Source organism: Ovis aries, chromosome 16 (assembly GCF_016772045.2).
Source record: "Ovis aries strain OAR_USU_Benz2616 breed Rambouillet chromosome 16, ARS-UI_Ramb_v3.0, whole genome shotgun sequence".
Taxonomy (NCBI): Eukaryota; Metazoa; Chordata; class Mammalia; order Artiodactyla; family Bovidae; genus Ovis; species Ovis aries.
This window is the reverse complement of record NC_056069.1, coordinates 57,277,772-57,288,451: the sequence shown is the minus strand read 5'-3', so window position 1 is coordinate 57,288,451 and position 10,680 is coordinate 57,277,772.

The following is a 10,680-nucleotide window of genomic DNA, read 5'->3' as shown; positions in this document are numbered from 1 at the left end:
AGCTCCTGTCCAGGAGTCTTAGGCTTGGAACAAAGGGAAATGGTCAGTTATAATTAAGCACATTCTATCTTTAAAGTGGACTTCAGGGTTTTTGTCTGGCTGTGATAATGAAGAGAGAAAAACATTATGCTGGGGAATTACATGTGAATGGATAGTGCAGTTGATGGAGGCTTCAGATTCGAACTAACAAATCATTACTTATCAATTATATAAATATTCTGTATCTGGATTTATCATATGCCTTTCCACATAAATGATGTATGGACAAGTGGCAGGAAACATTGTCTGCTCAGACAGATCTTTTACTTGGAAGAAAGGTACTGCATGAGAAACTGAGATATTGGAGCTTAAACATCCTAGGATGAAAACTATTTAATGTATATTTACCTATTATGCTTTTCTGCCAATTACATAAGGGTAATGGCTAGAAAAGTTATACAATTATGACTATATCTTCAAGCTCTTTGAGAGTCATTGATACTCCCAACCCATACTTTCTATAATAATAAGGAAAATATAACATCTCCTTATATTCACCAATAGACATTCAAAAATGTCCATTGATCACAGTTCCTATTTCCTGATATGTATGTGGTACTTATCACATAGACTGAACTGCCATCTAGTTAGTCCAGTTTCACAAATCTCTTCTAGAGTTTCTATATTCTTTTTCTGCCTTCAGAAACTTCCAGATCAAATTATGAAATATTGAGCTCTTGTGAATGCAAGGCACTGTAAGCAATAAGGAATCCTGATGCAGACATATGTTGAGAAAGAATAATGCTTAAATTATACACATGAGCAGGAGATATTGTTATCATAGTAGCAAATATAATAAAGCTTATTCATAGCACTTTTCAAAGAATGAAGAAATGAATTTTTATCAAATAAAATAACTGCATATGTGTATATTTGGGATCTTGGACCTCAGTTTTCTTGCCTATAAAATAGGACAATGTTGCTGTTGTTAAGTCACTAAATTGTGTCCGACTCTTTGCAGCCCCATAGATTGCAGCACTCTGGGCTTCCCTGCCTTCACTACCTCCTGGACTTTGCTCAGATTAATGTCCATTGAGTCAGTGATGCTATCCACCATCTCATCCTCTGCTGCCCTCTTCTCCTTCTGCCTTCAATCTTTCCTAGCATCCAGATCTCTTTCAATGAGGAGACCCTTTGCATCAGGCGGCCAGAGTCTTAGAGCTTCAGCTCCAGGATTGACTGGTTTGATTTCTTTGTAGTCCAAGGGACTCTCAAGAGCCTTCTCCAGCACCACAGTTCAAAAGCATCAATTCTTTGGTGCTCAGCCTTCCCTATGGTCCGGTTCTCACATCTGTACATGACTACGAGAAAGATGGGGCAATAATCACACCTAATTCCTAGAGTTGTTGTGAGGATTGGGCAAGGTAACACACATAAAGAATTTAGATGGAGAGCCTGAACCATAATGAGTGCAGCTATAAATGGGACTGTACTGTGGGATCTTGGACCTCAGTGAGTGGACTGGACTCACTAGATAGCTGCTTAGTCTATGGTGATAAGTACCACATTGAGGCCCCAATACCCCAGAATGTGACTATACTTGGAAACAGGGCCTTTAGAGAGGTAATCAAGTTAAAACAGGGCCATTAGGATGGACTTTAATCCAATCTGACTGGTGTCCTTATGAGAAACGATTAGGAGACACCAGGGGAGAATGTGGACAAGGGATGGCTATTGTAAGCCACGGAGAGAGACCTGGAACAGATCCTTTCCTTATGACCATCAGGAGAAGCCAACCCTACTGGCTCCTTGATCTTAAACTTCTAGCCTCCAAGAACTGTGAGAAGAACACTGTCTGGTGTTGAAGCTGCCCAGTCTGTACTGTATCGTTATGGCAGCCCAAGCCAACTAATGCAAGCTCTCAATATACGTTTGTTCTATAGCGATGAGACTGACAGGGAGGGGAAAACGAATAGGTCCCCAGGATACTACAGAAGAATGGATGTGGCTACCGCTTCCACCTTGAGCTGACCTCCCTGGACCTCTTCAGGCAGCTCCATCTTTCTGGCACCAGAGCTGTATCATTAGATTTTCTTCTTAAATCAGTGAGGAAATTCTGGGAAGAATCATAGCTACTTGCAGACAGAGGAAAGCAGAGCCTCCTCATCTGTATCAATTTATAGACTCATTGTGGAAGGAGACAGCTTCAAGTCGTACCAAAAAAAAAGCAAAGGAAACAAAAGGAGCCCTCCTTCTCCTCTAGGCTGTTGTCCATTTACAAGTATATAAATCAAGAGTGCATTTCAACATGCCTTGCTTCTTTTACAAATGTCTTGATTTCTCCAAGCCAAAGAAACTTAAAGTCCAGAGTGAAATAAAACAAGCCTGGACAATGTGTATCAGCATCATAAGGACCCCATCAGTGCAATCATTAAACTGTATGTTCTCACTGTGTAAGTCACTTACATTGCGTAATGTACGCAAATAGTCATTCCTTACTTCAGACCTAGCCTGCTGAAATACGTCATTCTCCAGTTATGTCCAGAAGGCAAGGGTAGCAGGCTCAGAGCTTTCTGCCTTCTCAATGTCATCTCAAACACAACAACAAAAATTCCACAGAGATCGAAGAGTGTATTGCTGCCAATATCTGGATCTTTTTACTGCTAAATGTTCTGTTTCTCCTTTGCTTACGGCATAATTTTAAAGACATGTAGTGCTTATGTTTAGAAGAAATCAGATTATATCTTTAGATCCCGAGTCAGACTCCCAAAGCCCATCAGTTAGCACTTGACTGCCCAGGGCTATGTGTGTGACATTTTAAGTACTTTATTAGTCTGGGGCCATGTTCCCTGGAGTTTTCATCTAACAAAGCATTATGGGTGCTTTTCAAATGTTCAGTTGTTTTAAATCATTGTTATTAAATTTAGGCTGTATAAGGAAGAGAAGCCTGGGATTTTAGAGCACACCCTTGAAATCTTCTGGTTCAGGAGTGGCAAATAGATCTTACTTCGGTTAACCCTTATCAGTTAATTGTGGCGACCTAGAGTATGACATTGCAAATGTCTCAGGTCAAGTGTGGGCTCAACAGGAAATAATACCAAGATTGACATTGATGTCTGTTGTGCGCACAAGATTGGAGACAGGTAGAGAGACATGCTGGGTATTTTCTGCCTCTAAATCTAACCCTTTCTTCTTATAGATGAGAAAACCGAGTTCCAAAAACAGTAAATGATAGTCTTAAGATGCCATAATTAGTTAGCAAAAATGCCAGTGCCTGCATGCTAAGTTGCTTAGTCGTGTCCATCTTTTTGTGACCCTGTCCACTGACAGACTCCTCTGTCCAGGCGAGTATACTGGAGTGGGTTGCCATTCCTCCTCCAGGGGATCTTCCCTCACCAGGGAACAAACCACATCTCTTGTGTCTCCTGCATTGGCAGGCAGATTCTTTACCACTAGCACCGCTTTTGCCAAAGTCAGAATCAATACATCCTGGCTCCTTTTCCACTACCACATTGGAAAAAATCCTGGTAGCATGACTATAACTTAATAATCAGATGGTAATACTGGTCTTCATTTGCTAGTGAAACTAATCCAGGAAGCAGTGCTAAAAACTTTCACTCCCTAACACAAATATATCCATTTTTCCCCTCAAGGACATGTTTTGTTTGCTTTTTCTTAGTCTTTCCTCCTGAGATTCTTTTCACGGTACTACTTAGTCATCAGTTGGAGACAGTGAGACCCGAAGTCTGAATTCTGCATGTGGAATTCACGTTCTTTATAAAAGCAATCCAATGATTAAAATTCCATGTTATCAATACACTAACTAAAGATAAGAAAATCTTAAAGTATACATAAGATGTTATGTACTTGAACTGGGCAAACTATGGGGGAAAATATTTTGAGGAAAGGTAAAAATGATAGAGAACATTTTCAGAAGAATAAGAGCAATGAGTTAAATTTAATTCCTTGTAGCAATTATCTCTTTCCCCTTGGGGAAGGACATTAAGAACTTTTGTGCTGCAATGCCATCTATTTTTTATTGCGCCAATGAACAAGTACATCTTTCCAAACTGCCACTATTCATCGCTCTTAAACAAGAATAGATGAGTTTGAAAAGATATGAAGATTCATTAGTTCCAGCTCTAAATATTGCAGGTGAAATTATTTCCATCCATTGCAGCCTAGAGCAGATTTAGGGAGGAGTCACAAAATACCCTTGAAAATTATATTTCCAGAGAATGTGTCCACTGGGCAAATTCAAAGTCAGCAAGGCCCAAGTCATCTCTTCATTAACCCAACCTACTATGCATCCTGCAGGTAAAGAATGACATTTGATCACGTAGGAAGGAGTCTGTTGTTGTTATTCTGTCTATAAGTCATGTCCAACTCTTTGTGACCCCAAGGACTGCAGCACACCAGGCTCCTCTGTCCTTCACTACCTCCTGTAGTTTGCTCAAATCCATATCCACTGAGTTGGTGATGCTATCTAACTATCTCATCCTGTGCTGCCCCCTTCTCCTCTTGCCCTCAATCTTTCCCACCAGCAGGGTCTTTTCCAATGAGCCAACTCTTCCCATCAGGTGCCCAAGGTATTGGAGCTTCAGCTTCAGCATCAATCCTCTGATGAATATTCAGGCTTGATTTCCTTCAGGATTGACTGGTTTGATCTCCTTGCAGTTCAAGGGGCTTTCAAGAGTCTTCTCCAACACCACAATCTGAAAGCATCAATTCTTCACTGCTCAGCCTTCTTCATAGTCCAACTCTCACATCCATACATGACTACTGGAAAAACCATAACTTTGACTAGAAGAACCTTTGTTGGCAAAGTGATGTCTCTGCTTTTTAAATACACTGTCTAGGCTTACCCTAGCTTTTCTTCCAAGGAGCACAGCATCGTGCTCAGATGCTCAGTCATGTCCAGCTCTTTGCAACCACATGGACTGTAGCCCACCAGGCTCCTCTGTCCATAGAATTCTCCAGGCAAGAATACTGCAGTGCATTGCCATTTCCTACTCCAGGGATTGGACCCATGTCTCTTGCATCTCCTTCACTGGCAGGCAAATTCTTCTACCACGGGGCCACCTGGGAAACCCAAGGAGCAAGCGTCTTTAATTTCATGGCTGCAGTTATCGTCTTCAGTGATTTTGGAACCTAATAAAAGAAAATCTGTCACCGCTTCCACTTTTCCCCTTTCTATTTGCCTTTCACATATGGAGAATATTTTTTTTAAAAAAGGCTGGGGGAGGTGAAGTTTGATGCTTATAGGATATTTTAAGTGAAGTTCTATAGTTAGTAGAAAAGTACTATTAAGATTCATATACAGTCACTTTGTGGATGAAAATATCAATGGTCAATCTAAGAAAGAAATGAAAATTTTTATTCAAGCCAAATTTAGGCTGATAACCTGGGATAGAGTTTCTCTGAGAGCTCTGAGAACTGCTGCAAAGAGGTAGGAGCAGGAAAAGCGAAAGTGAAGTTGCTCAGTCGTGTCTGACTCTTTGCGACCCCATGGACTGTAACCTACCAGGCTCCTCTGTCCATGGGATTCTCCAGGCAAGAATACTGGAGTGGATTGCCATTTCCTTAGGTCGGTATATATAGGATTTGGTGAAGATGGAACATGTACTCAAGCACCATCTTGGTAGAAGAAGGTTGCTGCTAATCATGAAGAACAGACAGCTACTGGTTTTAGTGCTTTTGTAAGTCTGGAGAGACATAAGAGTTGAGGTTCATAAAAAACTTCTGAAACTATCTAACTGTGAAGGTCTGTTCTGCAGCTTTCTCAGAGCCCAGAGTATCTCATCCTGACCTTTGCCCTCAGTTCTTTTCAGGGTATACAGTCGGCCAGCAACTGCAATGGCTAATGACTTGATTCTTGTAAACTGGATGGTGGGCAACATTCTTTACTTTACAGTCCTTCTCTTTGGGTCTTAATTTTAACCAAAGGTTGGGAGGCATTTCATGACCAGTTTGTCTCACTATGTTAGGAATGCTCATTCCCAGGTCAGGAGAGAATTTCATTGCTAAGCCACTCAATGTGCTTTTATTGAACTAGGCCCTGTTCACAGTAGCCAAACTGTCTGTTCTACTAGCCTATGATGGCTCAGGAAATGTTTTCCTCCTGTTGCTTCTTCCCATATCTAGAGTTACACTATTACAGTCATTGATTTTATAGAACCATATTTTGTAAATCATTTCAAGTATCCTAATCATCATTAATTTTATTTTATATGAAGCTCAGTCACACATTTGGTAATGCCAGAAATAAAAATCTTATAAAATAAACATAATATAAGTAATATAGCAGTAATATTAATAAGATCAGAAGCGTTTAAGCTAAGAACTCTTATTAAGTGCAGTCCAGTATATCCTTAGGTTGTCTGATCCAGTCTGTTCCATATCAATAGTCATCTTTAAGGGAAATGATATGTTGGCATAGGCACATGATGTCAATGGCTGATTCACTGGGAAAGACCTTGATTCTGGAATTTAAGGCAAAAGGAGAAGAGGGTGACAGAAGATGAGATGGTTGAATGGCATCACCGATTCAAAGGACATGAACCTGGGCAAACTCTGGGAGATGGTGAGGGACAGGCAAGCCTGGTATGCTGCAATCCATGGCTTCATGAAGAGTTGGACATGACTTGGTGACTAAATGACCAAAGTGAAGTTTACCAAAAATGTCTGCAAGGACAAGGCAAGTGGTGGGTCATGGCAACCCCTTACTGTATTGAGAAAGGGATGTTATCTTCTAAGGAGTTACAGGCCAGCATCAGAAGAAGAAAAATCGATCTTTCTGGTTGAGCAGGTACTTCTGTCATTGCGGGTCTGGTTAATGCATAATACAGATGCACAATGTACTCTAGAGGAGAGAGAGGAGGCTCAAACGAGAAGAGAAAAGAGTTTAGTTTAAATTTTTCTTGTCTCACATACTGTGCAGCACAGGGAACTCTACTTAATGCCCTGTGGTGAACTGAATGCAAAGGAAGCCCCAAAGAGCGGGTATATGTGTATATGTATGTCTGATTCATTTTGCTATACAGTAGAAACTAACATAACATTGTAAAGCAACTATGCTCCAATAAAAATTTCTTTAAAAAAGAAAACAAAGAAATAAACAAATTTTCCTGTCTTGCCTTAAAGTATGAATTTTTACTTCATCCTCATTAACCTCCAGAAGGCAAGAAGTGAGGCAGTATTTACTCTTGAGGAAAAGTCAGCAGGAGGAGCCGTGAGTTCTAATGAGCACCTCTCTATTCTGCACCATGCCTGGTGATTTACACCTGATTACCAGATTAATTGTCACAACCCTCCAAATGGGTGGGTTAAGTGGATTGAGGCAGTTTGGTGCCCTGGAAGCTTCATAGAACTTGATTCTTTCCCACTAGGCCCCTTGACTCCTTCCCACTTGGCCAAACTGAAAGCTGTCCCATGCCATATTCGGTGACCAAGCCACATCCCTCAGCATCTTAATTCCTTTGAAGGTTTCTTTCAAAGTAGGCCAACCTCTGCTACAGCAGCCATCTGGTCTACTCCTCCTATCACACACCCAGCCCCTGAATGGGAGTATCTAACTCTTCGGCACATAGGAAGGGCTAGTCTTACATAAGCTCTTGGAATTCCTAAAAAATTCACAGAGACTAGGACACAACTGGGAAGGGATGACTCGACCTTATTTACCTTATTTACTTCATCTTGCCCTTCACTAGGCTTTGTTAGTTATATGACTTGAGGTAAGAACTGTGTCATGCAATCTGAACCCCCCAGGGCATCCAGCCCCCTGCCTTGTACATAGTATTAGTTACTCAGTCATGCCTGACTCTTTGCTACCCCATGGACTGGGGCCCTCCAGGCTCCTCGGTGCATGGGATTCTCCAGGCAAGAATACAGGAGTACGTTGCCATTTCCTTCTCCAGGAATCTTCCACACCCAAGGATCAAACCCCAGGTCTCCTGCATTGCAGGCAGATGTTTTTACTGTCTGAGCCACCGGGGAAGGTGTTCAGTTGTAAGCAGAATGACCAAGTGATTCAATGAATCAGTGGGCAGATGATAGTTCCCTGATGGGGCATCCTCAGCTGCCAAAACTTTCCTCTCTTTTCAGTCACCTTCTAGCACCTGACGCACTTCATTCCCTCTCTGACTCCTCCCCTGACGGGCCCTCTACTGTGTCATCTTCCACTGATTGAATTGCCACGGCGTGATGAGGGCCCAAGGAGGATAACTCAGCTCAGTATTACGTCTGCCTCTCTCCTGAACTTGCTCCTTCATTATCTGCTCATTGCCAGGCTGAGTGACTCAGCACCTGACTTAATGTAAGTGATGTTTATAGTGTATATAATACTATATGTGTGTGTATGTATATATGTGATATGTATATATATACAAGGTATGTATAAATGGAAGATATGTATACACATAATACATAATCTTTATATACAATACATTTAAGACCACTCTCCTACAGCTTTTATCTCATTCCATTGACACCTTCTAGAGCCAGTAAGATGCATCTTGTGAGTCTTATAGGAAAATAAAGGTATTTAACAAACTAACTGTCTCATAGCTAGTTAAGCTACTTAGTGGCATGTAGCTAGATGCCTGTCCCAATACCCATTTTACTGGATGACCAATCTCTTCTTCAATTGCTGGCTGACCTTGTTTCTGCCCTCAGGGCAGATGCTTACCATCAAAAATTCAGTGGATGCTGATAGCTTGACTATAGCTTCTGAAAGTGCACTCTGATAGTTTGTTTGTTTGTTTGTTTGTTTGTTTTTCAGCTCAGTGGCTTTAAAGTACTTGTGGAAGCATATTTCTGTTGTGAACCAAAATTACCTGAAATATTGAATATTTTAAAAAATCCCACCTCTCTGATCTCATCAAAAATGAACACTCCCCATTCATTCATTTGTGGAGATTTGGGGGGATGGAGATAGCATAAGAAGTGAGTATTGTAGGAGCTGTGAAGGATCTTCTGCCCCAAGGAAGGGTTCATTGATGAAAACAGCCTAAGAGCAATTGTACAGTCAGGCTGGGGTCCCCAGACCAGGGAAGTGGCTGATGGCCAAGGCAATTTGTTTTACGAGATGAGGAAGTTTATCCAGAAAGAAGTGGTGGGGTAAAAGGACGTTTATTAGGAGAAAGAGGACAGGTGAAGTAGAGATTTAGACTAATGGGTGTCAAATGGTTGGGTTCAGTAGGGTACCAATTTGCTATGTGCATCTGTAAGAAACACTTGGGTCCCCAGAACATGCATTTAGGCATTGTTTTTTTATTTAGTTTATTTTTCATTGTTTTAAAATTATTTTCTTCTGAAACCATTTTCCAGGGTGTCAGGAAGTTAAACCAACAAATTTACTACTTGTTGGCCGGAAACGGCAACCCACTCCAGTGTTCTTGCCTGGAGAATCCCAGGGACGGGTGAGCCTGGTAGGCTGCCATCTATGGGGTCGCGCAGAGTTGGACACGACTGAAGCGACTTAGCAGCAGCAGCAGCAGCTATGGGACATATGAAAAATGTTTTTAATTTCTCTGAACCTCATATTTCTACTTTTGTGAAACAGACTTGGGCCAGCCACAGAGCATTACTGTGAAGATACCATGAGATGATCTAAGTAAGGCAGCCAGGACGATGCCTGAGAGTGGCTGTTGCTTCGTAGTTTGTTGTCCTGGTGGGTTTTCAGGTGTTTCATCACTTAGACCAAACATACACATTTCCAAAAACTGTTTGATCCCCAAAGTCCGGATCTCTTGGAAACACTCTTGTAATCATTTCTTCAGTCTGCAGATGATAGATCGATAGAGAAATAACTAAGTGGATAGATGAGTAGAGAAACATGGAGAGAGAAATATACACGCATGCAAACTTACATAGATACACTAATGGAGAGGGAGACAGAGAGAGAAAAGGGCTGGGAAGACAGAGAAATAGAGAATTTTAGTAATGTTTTTGACTCGCCCACATCCCCATGAAATGTCACTATTTAATTAGCTCTGAATTCAAAGGCTAAGTGATTGCAAATGACATTTGGACTTTGGAGGTTTCACTGCAGGTCCTGGTTATTTATACTTTTTTCTTGTTACTGAGTAATGAGACACCACAGAAAAATGGAGGTCATGGATAAAGAAAGAATAAATTTAAACCTACCCAGATACTAAAAACAGGCTCAAATAAAAATCAGAGAGCAAACAGCATATATTTTCCTCATCCTAACTGTATATTTTCAGCCCTCTTAACTCCATCATGTCTTCAATAAATGCCTCCTCCCCTCACCCCCATACATCTTCTCCCCTGCTGAATACACTAATGACCTCAGCTTTTACTATGTAGCTAGAAGGTAACTGAAATGACTTTTTATGGAAAACCCAGGAGAGCTAAGGGATAGTACATACCTAGTGAGTGGGGCTAGTCTATAAGGCTAGGGTTTTGGAAGAAAGATCAAGAGAGGGCAGAATCCATGGAGATGAGATGTTCTGAATAATCACACATGTCTTATACACCTTGACAGGGAAGAGTCTCAGGCAAAGGCATCATCAAGGTCCAGAGGACGTGTATTACGATTCACACTTAACTTCTCCCTGAGGGGATTAGCAAGTATAGGTTATTTGGAAAAATCTAGCTTAATCTATGTAATTGATGTTAATTCCGGCCCTTTGAGAGGGGAAATTTCAAAGATCAAACCCACATCTCCTATACCTCTCG